The sequence below is a fragment of the Lampetra fluviatilis genome, chromosome 6 (genome assembly GCF_964198595.1).
Source record: "Lampetra fluviatilis chromosome 6, kcLamFluv1.1, whole genome shotgun sequence".
Lineage (NCBI taxonomy): Eukaryota > Metazoa > Chordata > Hyperoartia > Petromyzontiformes > Petromyzontidae > Lampetra > Lampetra fluviatilis.
In genome coordinates, this window is record NC_136280.1 from 14,612,793 (window position 1) to 14,629,591 (window position 16,799).

At 51.0% G+C, this 16,799-nt stretch overlaps 1 protein-coding gene across 1 annotated transcript in view; it reads right to left on the reverse strand.

The window, feature by feature from the left end:
• DDR2 (discoidin domain receptor tyrosine kinase 2) overlaps window positions 1-11,703 on the reverse strand; it is a 76,421-nt gene extending 64,718 nt beyond the window's left edge. Inside the window, exon 1 of the mRNA XM_078857819.1 lies at window positions 11,574-11,703. The gene's annotated coding sequence lies outside the window, so the exon portion shown is untranslated. The remainder of the gene's footprint in view (window positions 1-11,573) is intronic.
• Window positions 11,704-16,799: the final 5,096 nt, after the last annotated feature.

A 16,799-nucleotide genomic window follows, 5' to 3' on the forward strand; every position in this document is an offset into this window, starting at 1 on the left:
TGCTTCGTTTTCTGAGATATGACCAGATTGGGCGCATTTCAGAAAAATGTAATGACCCACGGCCAACGTGGTATCATTATATTTTGCTAAACCGATGCTACGATTATTACTGATATTTTATACTCCAATGTATCATAGAATGTCAACCCTAGATACGAGTTAAACGATGTAACTAGTGTGTTACCCACCGGGAGTGGGAGGTCGGAAGACGAGTGGGTCGGCAGATTTCAGAATTAGAATATTTATTTATACTGGAGGAATCCGACGAGTTATAAAGCTCTTATATACGTGTGTATATAAGTGAGGGGGTAGGTAAATATGTAGGTAGTTGAGTGGGTGGGTTATAGGTTGGCGAGTGGGTGGGTAGATGTGTAGGTAGGTAGGTGAGTGGGTAGATAAGGGGGTGGTAGGTGAGTTAGTTGTGGGGAGCGATAGTGTAGCGGTAAGCGCGCTGCGCTATGAACCCGGCGACAGGGGTTCGATTCCCGCTCACGACCAACACCAGTGACGATTATCTGAACCGGTCCCGGGCCTCCCCTAGGTCGACTCAGCCTCGAATGAGTACCTGGTGTGGTGTGTAAACATTGCCACTAGGGAGACAAAGGCGGTCGGTCGGGCGTGGTGCTCGCCACCCACCCCCTCGTGTGCCGTGCCGGCCTTCATAGCTGCTCGCTAACAGCACTTGCCCCTACAGTCTGTTAAGGCTATATGGGAGATCTTTGGATTGGTATGTGGGGAGCGGGAGTGTAGCGGTTAGCGCACTGTGCTATGAAGCCAGCAAACCGAGTTCGATTCCCGCACACGGCCAACACCAATGATGAATATCTGAACAGGTCTTGGGCTTCCCCGAGGTCGACCCAGCCTCAAATGAGTGCCTAGAGTGGTGTGCAAACATTGCCATTGGGGAGACAAAGGCGGCCGGGCGTGGTGCTGGCCACCGACCCCCTCGTGTGCCGTACCGGCCTTCATAGGTGCTTGCTAACAGCACTTGCCTCAACAGTCTGTTAAGGCTATACGGGGGAGTTTTGTCTTTGTCTCTTGGATAGGTATGTATGCAGTCATTATTCATAAGTCGGTGACATCTGAATTCACCAGTGAAATGTAATTCCCAGCAGATGTGAGTTTTTGCATGCCCACGAAACGACGTGAGCCAAGCCGTCCACACTTATGAAACACAACAACAGTTTTGACTTGAACCGCTCGGCTCCGCGCTCCTTGGCCGGCGATGATGAAAAAAAAAGAGAGAAGTAAATTTGGCAAGAACGAGAGATTTTTAGGTACGGTGACGTCAATGCGGACAAGAATGTGCGTTTATCGCTGAGCGGAACCGAGCCTCCTTTCTCTGTAAACATCGCTCACTGCCACTGCCAATACACAACACGGGACGCTCACTCGCTATTCATGTGCGTTTGCTAAAAAAAAAATACGTGACAAAAAATAATACGAGTATTAGTTGTAGTCGCATGACGTTTGGCCACTGTGAGCAGAGTTTCATTGTCCGAACAAAGAGATGCAGAGGGTCAAATAACGGTCGAGGATTCCATCAACTTCCCACCCTCTCCGTCATCCCTCCATCCTGGGATGAGATCAAATGAGCGCCACGGGATGTGAACAGTGATTGTTTAACTAAACACTCGGCACCCCCCCCCCTGCCATGGCAATGTGGAATTTCCAACACATGCTGCTCAGGGGGCTGTAAATTAGAGATGAGCGGAGCCTCGTGCCCAAGCAATCGCTAAGCCACTTTGACCTTCTACACGCTCAACGTTCCATCTGCCGCTCGCGCCAAAACTGTCACGGCCACAAGAGCCACGCGAGGCCTTGGCGTGGATGGTGCGTGGATGGTGCGTGGATGGTGCGTGGATGCTGCGTGGATGGTGAGTGGATGGTGCGTGGATGGTGCGTGGATGGGCGATCACCACCACGCGCAACGAGGAACGTCACCGGCTGCGGCTCGGCTACGCGGTGGGCCACAGAAGGCAGCATGGCAGATTCAATCGTTCAACCGGTACTTCTACTCCCTCGACGTCAATGCCGCCCGCCTTCACCAACCGGCGCTGACCAGAATGGGGAAGTATGGTCAAAGAACCTCCCGTGGGACCCGCACGGTTGTGTGGGGGGAGGCTGTCATTTCAGCAGTGGATCGACAAAAGGGCAGCGCGTGCACCTCCTAGTGAACTTTCACTCTGGGTTTTCATCCTGTCGCAGAGCCTCGGGCCCGTGTTTCAAGCCACGTGCAGGGCCTGCGAGGGTGGTGTACGCTTCTAATGGAAGCCATTGACCCCGGGATTGTGTTGTCGCAAGTTAACCCCTCTCCCGTTCCGACACGTCTACAAGTTGCAGGGTGCGTCGTCCCGCTCACCGCCGAATTACGGAACAGGCAAACGGCTCGGCGTGAATTTTATTTAGAGAGGCAAAGCACCATTGTTTTTAAAGACATTGCTACTCACCGCAGAAAACCGTAGCGACACGACCGCACGCCATGACAGCTGGCGTCAAACTGTGCCACACGCCCTCCCGCATGGCCTTTGTAGGAGCCTCGGTACCGATAGTGATGACGTACACGTACGATGAGTACATCATAGGAATGGCAAAAGGGTGAAAGGGTGGGGGAATACAGAGAAAGATTGGGAAGAAGGACGGCGTGTGGTTTGTAATGTCCCCCCTGAGCTATCGGGGTGCGGCCCTGATCCCCCCCCTGCCCTCTGTTGTTGTGTTCCAAAATAGCCCTGGTGCTGCATTTTTACACTTGGCAAGGGCCACAAATGACACAGAAAACTGAGAAGGCCTCCCCGGCACCGCGCGGGTCGCGGGGGTTAATCGACCGTACTTCACCTCGCTCGTCAGCGCTTGGTTTGGTGAAGGCGGGCACCGCGGACGTGAGAGCAGAAGTGCAGTACAACAGCGGACTTTCGGCGGCGCTCCCCTTCGTACGCATGTGCGCATGTTGAACACCGTGCGTGGCTGAACGTGCCGACTACGTAGCCCGAGCAGAGAGGTGGCATCCAGCAGAGTGGAGGTGGCAGGACGAGCGAAGAATTCACTCTCCGCCGATGTTAGACGGAATCGAATATGCCAGTTTCGTGGTGCCAGCATGCGAATCAATGCACGGAGTAACGCTGCTTATATTTTACTGTCGTTTCATTCCGTGATGCTTGCCGGCTACCGGCTGATATTGAATCGAAATTCAAGGCTCGGTCCCATGTGTCCTCCAGAGTCGATAAAGTCATTATAGTATTAGTACAAGACAGGTGCCGTCATGGGAATATGGAATTTCCTTCACTGGCTCGAGGATGGCAATAGAGGTGAGCATTGCCCCATTCTTGTGTGGGCATCGAGGCGTTGGAAATTGACTTCCAATTATGTCAATGGATGTACGTTGAACTTCTTTTTCACCGTACGTAGTCAACCATGCTAATCGGAGGTGTGGGAGTAGTTAATGCCATTAATGTCATTAACTACTCGATTTACGCCATAGTTGACGACATCCACGACAGTAGTTTCACTCAACCCACATTCAGACCGAGCTTCGTCAATTTCAAACCGACATCAACTTCCTTAAATTTTCCTTTTTGCGAGGGGCGGGAAGGCAAACAACTAAATGTTTTAGCCTCACTGTTGTTTATCTATGAGTTGAGTGCGATAATTGTTTGAAAATGTTCGTCCCTCTGCTGTCCAAAATTCACGAGCAGAAGGGTCAAATAAAGTGACTTGTGCGTTGAAGTGAATGGCAGCTCTGAGTGGGATAAAATACAAAAACAAGCCAATGGCTAATACGACGCATCACGAAATGCGCACGATCCACGTAAATAGAACCCATGGATTTTACCGCAACTTTTAAATCTCTGCTTTAAATGGGTTATCTTTTCGCACGCACATTTAACAAAAAAAAGTATTTGCAGATTTAACACGCGCCTGACAAGATGCGTAGCGTTTTGCGCACTGCGCGACGAACGTGGGAGTACTGGGTTCGATTTATGGCCAAAGTTAAAAACGTAAATTGGCGAGTGGATATGAGAATCAGTCCTGGGCCCCACTGCCTTTCCCGCCATGCCTGACAGGGCACCAGCACTTTGACAAAGGGCTTGCAAATTTAAACAAATGTCAAACAATTTCTTGCTTCAAGGTAAACAAATAGACAAAGTCTACTTAACGTATCCATTTCTCCACGTCACAAAATAATATCTATGAAAGTAATTTTTTACACGTCCCGTCAGCCACACAGCCTTCTGGGAGTGCATCATTTCAGCGAAATTATTTCAAGACAAGCAACACTCGGGCCCGGTTTCGGCACACAGCGCCTCATCATCAGTGCCAGGCTCGCTTGAATAAATTGTTGGCCGACTGCCGATCTGACAGCCAAGGACCCTCTCTTTACGATGATATCTATGAAACAATCCTTGGCTTTTAAGAGGTCACCAACGGCCAATAACAATGTCTCCCTCATCGCCATCGCTTCCTTCATCCTGCTTGATCCAGCAGTTGCTGCGCACCCGTCACCTGACCTCCGAGGCACCGCTCTGCGCAGCCATTACCAACCATCTGAATTCTTGTTTCCAGCGGTGAAGTCGACACTTTATCGCAGGCCCTGGCTGATTTCCACACTCGTCGCCTCCGCTCGCGGGCAATTGCGAAGCCGCTCGTTCGCGCGGTGGCGACGGCGGCATTGAGCAAGAGGGAGCCGCTGTAAATACGTGCGTTGATTTGAGGGCCCCGCGGCAAAGATAGGGCTGCTGTTCTAGATTTGAAGCTTTCGTGACTGCAAGGATTCATACTCTTAGGTTTTTTCGGTAAAGTCACGTAGGTAGAAAAATTTTAAATAAAAAATAATGGAAGTAATAATAGAAATAAAATAATAAATCACGACGTTTCGGAGGCAACACAAGTCTCCATCATCAGGTGGGACCGTCACAGTTAAATTTACTGCATCAAGTGTGATTAAGTGTGATGCAGTAAATTTAGCTGTGACGGTCCCACCTGATGACGGAGACTTGTGTTGCCTCCGAAATGTCGTGATTTATTATTTAATTTCTATTATTACTTCTATTAATTTTTATTATTTTATTTTTACCTACGTGACTTTACCGAAAAAAACCTAAGAGTAGGGCTGCTGTTCGCAGCACCAGGCCTTCCCCGTGAGCTAATCGTCCCCGCGCGGTCCTAATTTGTTGAAAAGCACTCCGCATTTAAGGGCCCGAACGCTTGATCAACACGGGGTGTGGGGGATTAAATGCACGCTGGAAAAAGTCGCCGCCGTGGTGAGTGGGTGGCTTCTCTCCAGCCACAAGTGAAGGGCTCAGAAAAAACACAACAGAGTATATCCACCAGCCACGGTGTAACATGAATGCACAACAATATTAATTATAAAAAATATACGAGTGCGTAATTGTCAAACCATACGGTTTACCTGTATTCTTGTACAGGGAAATTGAGTTTTCAGGTCCATACGGAGTACAGCCGTTTCAAAAAAAAATGTGTCTATTTGTTTGTTTTTCTGCCTTGTGATGGGACTTTACAGGATGAACGTTGAGATGTATAAGGGGCACGAGGTGACCAATAAGATCCGATTTGGTCTGTAACAAGGGCAGGCACTGATAAGGGGTTGACAGGTATGCGGGCGATATAAAACATTCGGCGAGTTAAAATTGTCTCTCTGTTCAAATGAGCAATGGGCAGTGTTCTTCCCTGTCGGCTGCCATCGGAGCAGCGGTGGGAATCCCACATTCCCATGGCAAAGAGCTTACAGGACAACCAGTGTTATTTATAAAGTCGCTATATGTACGCACACAGCCCCTTCGTCAATCCACTACTGAACCAGGGCCTTCCCACACCGTGCGAGCCCCGGGGGTTGTTTGACCATACTTCACGACGCTGGTTGGCGGAGTGCGGGGAGCAGAGATGACGGATCATGACGGTGCCGTGCCCACAACATCGCTCCGCAACAGCAGCCCAGATGCTGGTTGCCCCGTCCAAGTACCATCCAGGCTCAAACCCCTGCCGAGTTTGAGATCTGACGAGATCCGGCACATTCTGGGTGATCCAGTCATCATTGGTGGGTACCCGTGTACACACAGACATTGTATACACAATAAAGACAAAGATTTCCCGAGAGAGTAGTTACCATGTGGACTACTGTGTTACGAACCCGGCGACCGGAGTTCGATTCCCACTCACGGCCAACACCCGTGACAATTGTCTGAACCGGTCATGGGCATCCCCTAGGTCGACTCAGCCTCCAATGAATACTGTACCTGGTACAGTGTGTAAACATCGCTCGTCACCCATTCGCTCGTGTGCCGTGCCAGCCCTCATAGGTGCTCACTAACAGCACTACACCCCTGCAGTATGTTAAAGGTGCAGTGGAGATTGTTGCCTTTCTTGTGAGTCTATGGGCCTCTATGCGAGTCCATGGTTCTGTGTGCAAATCTATAGATCTCAGTGTGAGTCTATGGGCCTCTATGCGAGTCAATGGTTTTGTGTGCAAATCTATAGATCTCAGTGTGAGTCTATGGGTCTTCGCGTGAGTCTATTGGTCTCTGCGTGAGTCTATGGTTCTGTGTGCAAATCTATAGATCTCAGTGTGAGTCTATGGGCCTCTATGCGAGTCCATGGTTCTGTGTGCAAATCTATAGATCTCAGTGTGAGTCTATGGGTCTTCGCGTGAGTCTATTGGTCTCTGCGTGAGTCTATGGTTCTGTGTGCAAATCTATAGATCTCAGTGTGAGTCTATGGGCCTCTATGCGAGTCCATGGTTCTGTGTGCAAATCTATAGATCTCAGTGTGAGTCTATGGGTCTTCGCGTGAGTCTATTGGTCTCTGCGTGAGTCTATGGTTCTGTGTGCAAATCTATAGATCTCAGTGTGAGTCTATGGGCCTCTATGCGAGTCAATGGTTTTGTGTGCAAATCTATAGATCTCAGTGTGAGTCTATGGGTCTTCGCGTGAGTCTATTGGTCTCTGCGTGAGTCTATGGTTCTGTGTGCAAATCTATAGATCTCAGTGTGAGTCTATGGGCCTCTATGCGAGTCAATGGTTTTGTGTGCAAATCTATAGATCTCAGTGTGAGTCTATGGGTCTTCGCGTGAGTCTATTGGTCTCTGCGTGAGTCTATGGTTCTGTGTGCAAATCTATAGATCTCAGTGTGAGTCTATGGGCCTCTATGCGAGTCCATGGTTCTGTGTGCAAATCTATAGATCTCAGTGTGAGTCTATGGGTCTTCGCGTGAGTCTATTGGTCTCTGCGTGAGTCTATGGTTCTGTGTGCAAATCTATAGATTTCAGTGTGAGTCTATGGGCCTCCATGCGAGTCCATGGTTCTGTGTGCAACTCTATAGATCTCAGTGTGAGTCTATGGGTCTTCGCGTGAGTCTATTGGTCTCTGCGTGAGTCTATGGTTCTGTGTGCAAATCTATAGATCTCAGTGTGAGTCTATGGGCCTCTATGCGAGTCCATGGTTCTGTGTGCAAATCTATAGATCTCAGTGTGAGTCTATGGGTCTTCGCGTGAGTCTATTGGTCTCTGCGTGAGTCTATGGTTCTGTGTGCAAATCTATAGATCTCAGTGTGAGTCTATGGGCCTCTATGCGAGTCAATGGTTTTGTGTGCAAATCTATAGATCTCAGTGTGAGTCTATGGGTCTTCGCGTGAGTCTATTGGTCTCTGCGTGAGTCTATGGTTCTGTGTGCAAATCTATAGATCTCAGTGTGAGTCTATGGGCCTCCATGCGAGTCCATGGTTCTGTGTGCAACTCTATAGATCTCAGTGTGAGTCTATGGGTCTCCGCGTGAGTCTATTGGTCTCTGCGTGAGTCTATGGTTCTGTGTGCAAATCTATAGATCTCAGTGTGAGTCTATGGGTCTTCGCGTGAGTCTATTGGTCTCTGCGTGAGTCTATGGTTCTGTGTGCAAATCTATAGATCTCAGTGTGAGTCTATGGGCCTCTATGCGAGTCCATGGTTCTGTGTGCAACTCTATAGATCTCAGTGTGAGTCTATGGGTCTCCGCGTGAGTCTATGCGTCTCTTTGTGACGCATAGACTATGGGTCTCTGCCTTCTTGGCACGGCTGACGTGGACGTCGAGCCAAAACGATGATGTTACATTGATATGACTGATGAGCCAGATGATTGCGTCAGGAGCAGCGGAGGGTATCGCTGTGACGACGATGCCTCCGTCGTATTCGTGAATTGGGCATCGAGTCGTTATCTGTTCCACGGTTCATTCTGGGTGACCACAGTCTCTGCACCCTGATGGAGAGATATATTTATCTTTTTTTTGTTGCCAAAGAATTTGACGATAAAAAGCAACGGCACAATGTTCCTGCATGGAGAGTTTCCAATCAGTGCATGCCCATATATTTATAATTGCTTTTTGTGTTTGGTTTATCGTCCTTCCCCGCACACCCGATTAGTACGATTGTCTACGTACGGTGCGAAAGAAGTTTAACATACATTCATGAAACTAAACAGATGTTTTACATTTGTTTTTATTTTACCAGCTAAGGCCCACTGAGCTACATACAGTACCTCTTTTTCAGAAGCAACCTGGGCCACAAATATTAGCCCAGTGAAGTGACTTAGCATCGTGGGGACATTGACAGCAGCCAAGGACTCAAAACGCGTGATGTTGATTCTAAATGTGGAGGGAAAAACCGGAGGACCCGGAGAAAAATCCACACGCGAGCACGTGGAGCGAGAGCGAAAGAGACAGAAAATGCGAACTCCAAATACACAGCAGTTTGTGATGAGGCACACGAGCCTCCCCGGTGAACATGCCAACGTCGAGCTAACGTTGGCATGCGGTCGAAACCGTCGAAGCAACGTCGGCCCAACGTCGACCCAACGTTGACCCAACGTCGCCAAGTTCGCTGGCCAGCCTCAGCCTTAAATGCCCTCTCCCCGCGGTCGCCATGAGCTTAAGTAGGCACCGAGCCCATCGAAGGGCAGAATGAGTAGGGGGGGGAGTTGTGTGTAACCAGAGCAAGTTGCCTCGACATCGACCAAAGTCTCTCACTCACACAGACACTCACACCCTTCAACTTCACTCCACACTCAATAGCAACTCCATCAGGGCCACACTCTCAATATCAACTCCTCTGTCTCTCTCTCTACATCACCTTCCCTGGTAACATGGAGCCAACGCCCAACGCTTCTAACAAAAGTGCCAACAACGTTGACCCAAAGTCGCACCATTTTTACCGGGTTATCTCCCCCCCATCTCTCTATTGTCAACCTCGCCCACCCCCTCTCTCTCGTTCCGTTTAACTTCGCTGCATCGAAGTTCATCTCCGAGCAACATTCGTCCTCCTGCAAACACATTTCTATCCACACCATCAGCCGCTCTTGCCTCTGTCTCCTAAAACTTTCTTCCCGACGTCAACTTATCTCTCTCTCTATACTAACTACACTCTTTCCTCTCTCAGTAAATCTCGCTTTCTCTGTTCCCCCCATCACACGCCTCGTGTCACTCTCGCGGTTATCAGCTCCTCTGTACGTAAAGTCGCGTCTCTGAATCGGCTTCAGTCTCCCTCCAAAACTGTTACTTTACCAATCAAGCCTTTCTCTCTTTTTACATCGAAGTATTCCTTTCATCAGCTTATCTCTCCATCCACTTCTCTGTCTCTCTCACCGCATCAACTTATCTCTCAGTCGACGTATCTCTCTCCAACTTATCTCTGCATCAACTTATCTCTCTCCAACGTATATCTCCATCAACGTAACTCTTCGTCGACTTATCTCTCTCCAACGTATCTCTCCGTCGACATATCTATGGTCCAACGTATGTCTCCATTAACTCATCTCTCTCCATAAACGTAACCGTTCTTCATCAACTCCCTCTCTTTTGCCACTTCTCCCTGATCCTGTCTGTCAACACCCCCTGTCTCTCTGCGAGTGTCGGAGTGAGTGTCTCAGTGAGTGAGTGTCTGTGTGAGTGTCTGAGTGAGTCTCTGAGTGAGTGTCTGAGTGAGTGAGTGTCTGTGTGAGTGTCTGTGTGAGTGAGTGAGTGTCTGAGTGAGTCTCTGAGTGAGTGTCTGTGTGAGTGTATGTGTGAGTGAGTGTCTGTGTGAGTGTCTGCGTGAGTGTGTGAGTGTCTGTGTGAGTGACTGTCTGTGTGAGTGTCTGTGTGAGTGAGTGTCTGAGTGAGTGTCTGTGTGAGTGTCTATGTGAGTGAGTGTCTGTGTGAGTGAGTGTGTGTGTGTCTGTGTGAGTGAGTGTCTGTGTGTGTGAGTGTCTGTGTGAGTGAGTGCCTGTGTGAGTGTCTGTGTGAGTGAGTGTCTGTGTGTGTGAGTGTCTGTGTGAGTGTCTGTGTGAGTGTCTGTGTGAGTGACTGTCTGTGTGAGTGTCTGTGTGAGTGAGTGTCTGAGTGAGTGTCTGTGTGAGTGTCTATGTGAGTGAGTGTCTGTGTGAGTGAGTGTGTGTGTGTCTGTGTGAGTGAGTGTCTGTGTGTGTGAGTGTCTGTGTGAGTGAGTGCCTGTGTGAGTGTCTGTGTGAGTGAGTGTCTGTGTGTGTGAGTGTCTGTGTGAGTGTCTGTGTGAGTGCCTGTGTGAGTGCCTGTGTGAGTGTCTGTGTGTGTGAGTGTCTGCGTGAGTGTGTGTCTGTGTGTGTGTCTGTGTGTGTGAGTGTCTGTGTGAGTGTCTGAGTGAGTGTCTGTGTGTGTGTGTGAGTGTCTGTGTGAGTGTGTGTCTGCGTGGGTGTGTGAGTGTCTGTGTGAGTGAGTGTCTGTGTGAGTGAGTGTCTGTGTGTCTATGTGAGTGAGTGTCTGTGTGAGTGGGTGAGTGTGTGTGTGTGTCTCTGTGAGTGTCTGTGTGAGTGTCTGTGTGAGTGAGTGTCTGTGTGTCTGTGTGAGTGTGTGAGTGTGTGTCTGTGTGAGTGCCTGTGTGAGTGTCTGTGTGAGTGAGTGTCTGTGTGAATGTCTCTGTGAGTGTGTGTCTGTGTGAGTGAGTATCTGTGTGAGTGTGTGAGTGTGTGTCTGTGTGAGTGTGTGTGTGTCTCTGTGAGTGTCCGTGTGAGTGTCTGTATGAGTGTCTGTGTGAGTGTGTGAGTGTCTGTGTGTCTGAGTGAGTGTCTGTGTAAGTGAGTGTCTGTGTGAGTGAGTGTCTGTGTGAGTGAGTGTCTGTGTGTCTGTGTGAGTGAGTGAGTGTCTGTGTGAGTGAGTGAGTGTCTGTGTGAGTATCTCTGTGTGTGAGTGTCTGTGTGAGTGAGTGTCTGTGTGAGTGAGTGTCTGTGTGAGTGAGTGTCTGTGTGTCTGTGTGAGTGAGTGAGTGTCTGTGTGAGTGAGTGAGTGTCTGTGTGTGAGTGTCTGTGTGAGTGTGTGAGTGAGTGTGTGTGTGTCTGTGTGTCTGTGTGAGTGTGAGTGTGTGAGTGAGTGTGAGTGTATGTGTGAGTGAGTGTCTGTGTGAGTGTGTGAGTGTCTGTGTGAGTGTCTCTGTGTGTGAGTGTCTGTGTGTCTGTGTGAGTGAGTGTGAGTGTATGTGTGAGTGAGTGTCTGTGTGAGTGTGTGAGTGTCTGTGTGAGTGTCTCTGTGTGTGAGTGTCTGTGTGAGTGAGTGTCTGTGTGAGTGAGCGAGTCTGCGGGCCTCACCTCAGGCAATGTGAGGCGGCTGTTTTCGCTCCGTGGCGGCCTCCTTGGGAGCTAAAAGTCGCGCCTCTCCCCCTCTCCTCCTCCTCTCTCCTCCTCCTAGGGAGCTAAAAGTTTGGCCGCTCTCTCCTCCTCCTCCTCCCTCCCTCTCCTCCTCCTCCACTCTGAAATGCCGCCACGGGCCGTACAGTACGTGGCTCAATTTGTGACGCCAGGACCAAACATTTTTTTGGCCGAATGTCTGGAGAGGCAGTGAGAGAGTTGGGGAGAGAGAGTTGGGGGGAGAGTTGGGGGGGGGGAGAAGGGGGTGGAGAGTGCAGGGGGAGAAGTTGTTGCGAGGGAGGGAGGGAGACGTGGGGGATGGGGGGGCGGAGAGGCAGAGGGAGACTTTTGTTTGAGCCACTCTCTGGGTTTGCAGGAGGAGGATGGTGGTGTTGATGGTGAGGAAGAGGGTGGATGATGGTTGGTGGTGGTGATGATGGTGGTGATGATGGTGGTGGTGGTGATGATGATGGTGAGGAGGAGGGTGGTTGGTGATGCTGATGATGGTGGTGGTGGTGGTGATGATGGTGGTGGTGGTGATGATGGTTGTGGTGGTGATGGTGGTGGTGATGATGATGGGTGGTGGTGGTGATGATGATGGTGGTGGTGGTGATGATGGTGGTGGTGGTGATGATGGTGGTGGTGGTGATGATGGTGAGGAGGAGGGTGGTTGGTGATGATGATGATGGTGATGGTGAGGAAGAGGGTGGTTTGTGGTGGTGATGATGGTGGTGAGGAAGAGGGTGGGTGATGGTTGGTGGTGGTGATGATGGTGGTGGTGATGATGGTGGTGGCGGTGATGGTGGTGAGGAAGAGGGTGGATGATGGTTGGTGGTGGTGATGATGGTGAAGATGATGGTGGTGGTGAGGAAGAGGGTGGAGGATGATGGTGGTTGTGATGATGGTGTGGAGGTTGAAGGGTGGACGATGGTGGTGGTGAGGAGGAGGATGGAGGGTTGGGTTTGGCAAGAGAGCGGCCGTGTCGTGGTTAGCGCGCCACGCTACTGAACCCGGCGACCATCTAGTTCGATTCGCGCTCACGGCCAACACCGGCGACGATTGTCTGAACCGGGGCCTGGACCCCCCCTTCCCAGCCGCCCCCCTAGGTCGACTCAGCCTCAAATGAGTACCTGGTGCGGTGTGTAGGACACATCGCTGCTCGCTAACGGCACTTGCCCCCAACAGTCTTGTCAAGGCGATGGTGGAGGGGTGGGTTGTCTTTGTTTGTGAGAGAGAGAGAGGCAGAGTGGAGGGAGGCAAGTGATGGATGCGCCTGCTGGATGTTGGGAGTCTGCGTGTCCCTTTCTCTCTCGCCGTGGTCGTGTGGATTTTTTTCTCGGGGTCCTCCGGTTTCCCCAAACCCACCCACCCACTCACTCACTCACCCACCCACCCACCCACTCACTCACCCACCCACCCACTCACTCACCCACCCACCCACTCACCCACTCACTCACCCACCCACCCACTCACTCACTCACTCACCCACCCACTCACTCACTCATTCACTCACCCACCCACCCACTCACCCACCCACTCACCCTCCCACTTACCTTCCCACTCACCCACCCACCCACCCACTCACTCACCCACCCACCCACTCACTCACCCACCCACTCACTCACTCACCCACCCACTCACTCACCCACTCACTCACTCACCCATCCACACACTCACTCACCCACCCACCCACCCACTCACTCAACTCACCCACCCACCCACTCACCCACCCACCCACCCACTCACCCACTCACCCACCCACTCACCCACCCACCCACTCACCCACTCACCCACCCACCCACCCACCCACCCACTCACCCATCCACCCACCCACTCACCCATCCACCCACCCACTCACCCACCCACCCACTCACCCACTCACCCACCCACCCACCCACTCACCCACTCACCCACCACCACCCACCCACCACCAACCCACCCACCACCACCCACCCACCACCATTCACCACCCACCACCATTCACCACCCACCACCATTCACCACCCACCACCACCACCCACCATTTAGAATCAACATCACACGTTTATAGAGCATTTTGGCCACTGCTATAAATGTACACGTGGTATAAAGCGACAGCCAGGTCGCTTCTTAATAATAAATAATTCAGTTTAATGTGCCAACACTGTATACGGCCATGCGCCGATTGGAAACTTTATTCAGGCACATTGTCCACGCTGCTTTTCATTCTCAAATCCATTGGCACGTCACAGCATCTCTTCCATCACATCATCCGTCACCATCAACCCGCACTCACCAGCTTGGTGAAATATGGTCAAACAACCCCCCTGCCTGCATGACTCGTGACACTGTGCAAGAGGCATGCATGCCAGCAGCGATATAGCCGCAAGTCTGAATTATGACGAGGGGGTTGGGGGGGTCGATCGACTACGCCCTATCTATCATCTTTCCGGAGTTGATACAACAACAAAAAAACCTGTGTATTATTTCGTGGCAAATCAACATTCAGTGCTCATCTTTTGCATTGCCCTCATCGGCGTGCCACGCGAAAACGTGGAATTTCCACCACTGCTTCTGGACAGCCAGCCCAGCGGAGGTTTAGCATTGCTGATTTTGAGGAGAGAGAGAGAGACATACACGCAACAGCTATTTACTCACCCCCGAGAAGTGTTGGGGGGGGGTAGATGTGCGTGGGAGGAGGTGTGTATTGGTGTCACGAGGCAGCTTGTGCCAGAGTGACTGTAAAAGGGCCTGGTTTCTATTAAAGCCCTCGTGGAGGGAGGGAGGAGTGAGAGAGAGCGGGCAGCGGTAGCGTAGTGGTTAGCGCTGCGCTACGAACCCGGCGACCCCGAGATCGAAGATTGTCTGACCCGGACCTGGGCCTCCCTCTAGGTCGACTCAGCCTCAAATGAGTACCTGGTTCGGTGTAAAAATGAAAGAAAAAATTGCCATTAGGGAGACAAAGGCGGCCGGGCGTGGTGTTGGCCACCCACTCCCTCGTGCTTCGTGCCGGCCTTCATAGGTCCTACTCGCTAACAGCACTTGCCCCTACAGTCTGCGAAGGCTACACGGGGGGGGGGGGATCTGTGTCTTTGCGTGTGAAGAGACACACGAGGCGAAATGTGATTGTGAATTTTGAGGAATTCGTGCCAAGTGACACCTCCTCACACGCAAACACCCGCACGGTCCCGGCATATTTGCTGGATAGAGGTGGGAGGAATGGCAATGGAGCACACCCAAACAACAAAACAACTCAACACGTTCAGCGATAACACTGTGGGACTTAAAAAGGATAAGTATACAGCAGATGAAAGTTCAAATAATGGCCCTTCTTCGTAGCACAGACACAGAGAGGCCAGAGAGACAGACTTGGTTCTGGTACTGGTAGGAACCACCTGGTTCCACCAGCCCACAGGGGATTATTGTGTCCGTCCGTCGTGCATCAAAAAATGGGAGAGGTGGGGCTGGGTGGAGAGGGCTGGGTGGGGAGGGGCTGGGTGGGGAGGGTGGAGCTGGGTGGGGGGTGGGAGGGGTGGGGCTGGGTGGGGAGGGGCTGGTCACCCCGTGGTGCCCTTATAAAACTCAACGTTTAACCTACTCACGCTGGCTTGTGCCCGCCCTCACAGTCGGCCATATTTGCGGAATACACCACGCCGCCGTTGACCCTGGCCATTGACCGAGCAACCCAATGTTCCTACTAGCTCCCTCCGCAGGAATGTGTTTACATTTCGAATTAAAGCTTTCGTGACTGCAGGAATTCATATTCTTGGTTCTTTCGGTAAAGTCACGTAGAAGGGAAATAATAAAATAATAAAAATATAAAACATTTTTAATATCTCACGACGTTTTGGCCACAACGCAAGCAGCCGTCCTCAGGTGAAGAACACGTCTGTCGGAAAGACAGTGTATAGTGTTATGTACACTGTAGTGTAGTTGTGTAGTGTATAGTGTAGTGTGTAGTGTATAGTAGTGTAGTGTATAGTGTAGTGTAGTATATAGTGTAGTGTATAGTGTAGTGTATAGTGTACTGTATAGTGTATAGTGTAGTGTATAGTGTAGTGTACGACCGTGTATCTGATTTGAAGCTTTCGTGACTGCAGGAATCCATGCTCTTTGGTTCTTTCGGTAAAGTCACGTGGGTAGAAAAAATAATAGAACACGACGTTTCGATCGCAACACAAACAAATCGTCATCAGGTGGGACGACCAGAGCAAGAAAAAACTGCTGAAGTGGTTGTATATCTCTTAACAGACAAACCTTAACCCCTTCTTAACAAGTATTGTTTTTCAATGAAAAAAATTATAAAGATATCGATTATTTTAGGCAGTTTGGGTTTCTATTACATCGGGGTGGGTGGGGGGGGTTAAATGCCGGTGCCCTACACGGGGAGTGACCGCAGGGGGTGATGAGAGCCCATTGCACACAACGTGTACTCCTGCTCACGAGAAAGTGACCTCTTATCGATCTCTTATCGATCTCTTCGTGCTCAATGTTGATGGCTAAACGTGGCCGGGTCGCACACAAGGTCAAAAGGGGTGACGCTTGTGCTTGGGAGGGTAGGTGAGCGGTGGCGCTGACGCGACCAAGCCGGTGACCCAAGTTCGATTCTAGCTCGCGGCTAACATCGGCGAGGAATATCTAAAGCGATCCTGGGCTCTCTCCTTGGTCGACACAGCCCGAAATGAGTACCTGATGCGGTGTGTAAACATCAGCAGCGGGGGAGATAATGGGCGGCCAGGCGTGGTGCTGGTCACCCATCCCCTCGTGTGTCCGCCAGCCGGCACATTAATAGGTGCTCGCTAACAGCATTTGCCGCAGCCTATTATGGCTGTATGGGAGATATTTCTCTTTATCGCTGGCGAGACTGGTTATGTAATGCCAGGCTTTGGCTGGCAGGAACACCTGCAGCAGAGCCAACGCATTCCCCTCTCGAGGTGATTTAATTCGGTTAGGAACAAGCGGCTTGGAGTCGAGGAGACAGGCGGTGAGACACGTGGGGGGGGGGGGGGGGTCTCACCGTAGACAATCATCAGTTGCAACAGGGCCTAGGCCGAATCCAACACCTCACCGTGGCAGCTCCATGTTGGAGAGTCGGGGGAGCTGCACAAGCCAAGGTGGTGGCGTTCTTGGGCAGATGTATGCTTGTTGAACTTCTTTCGAACCGTACATAGCCAACCATGCTAATCGGAGGTGCGCGGGGGAAGGACA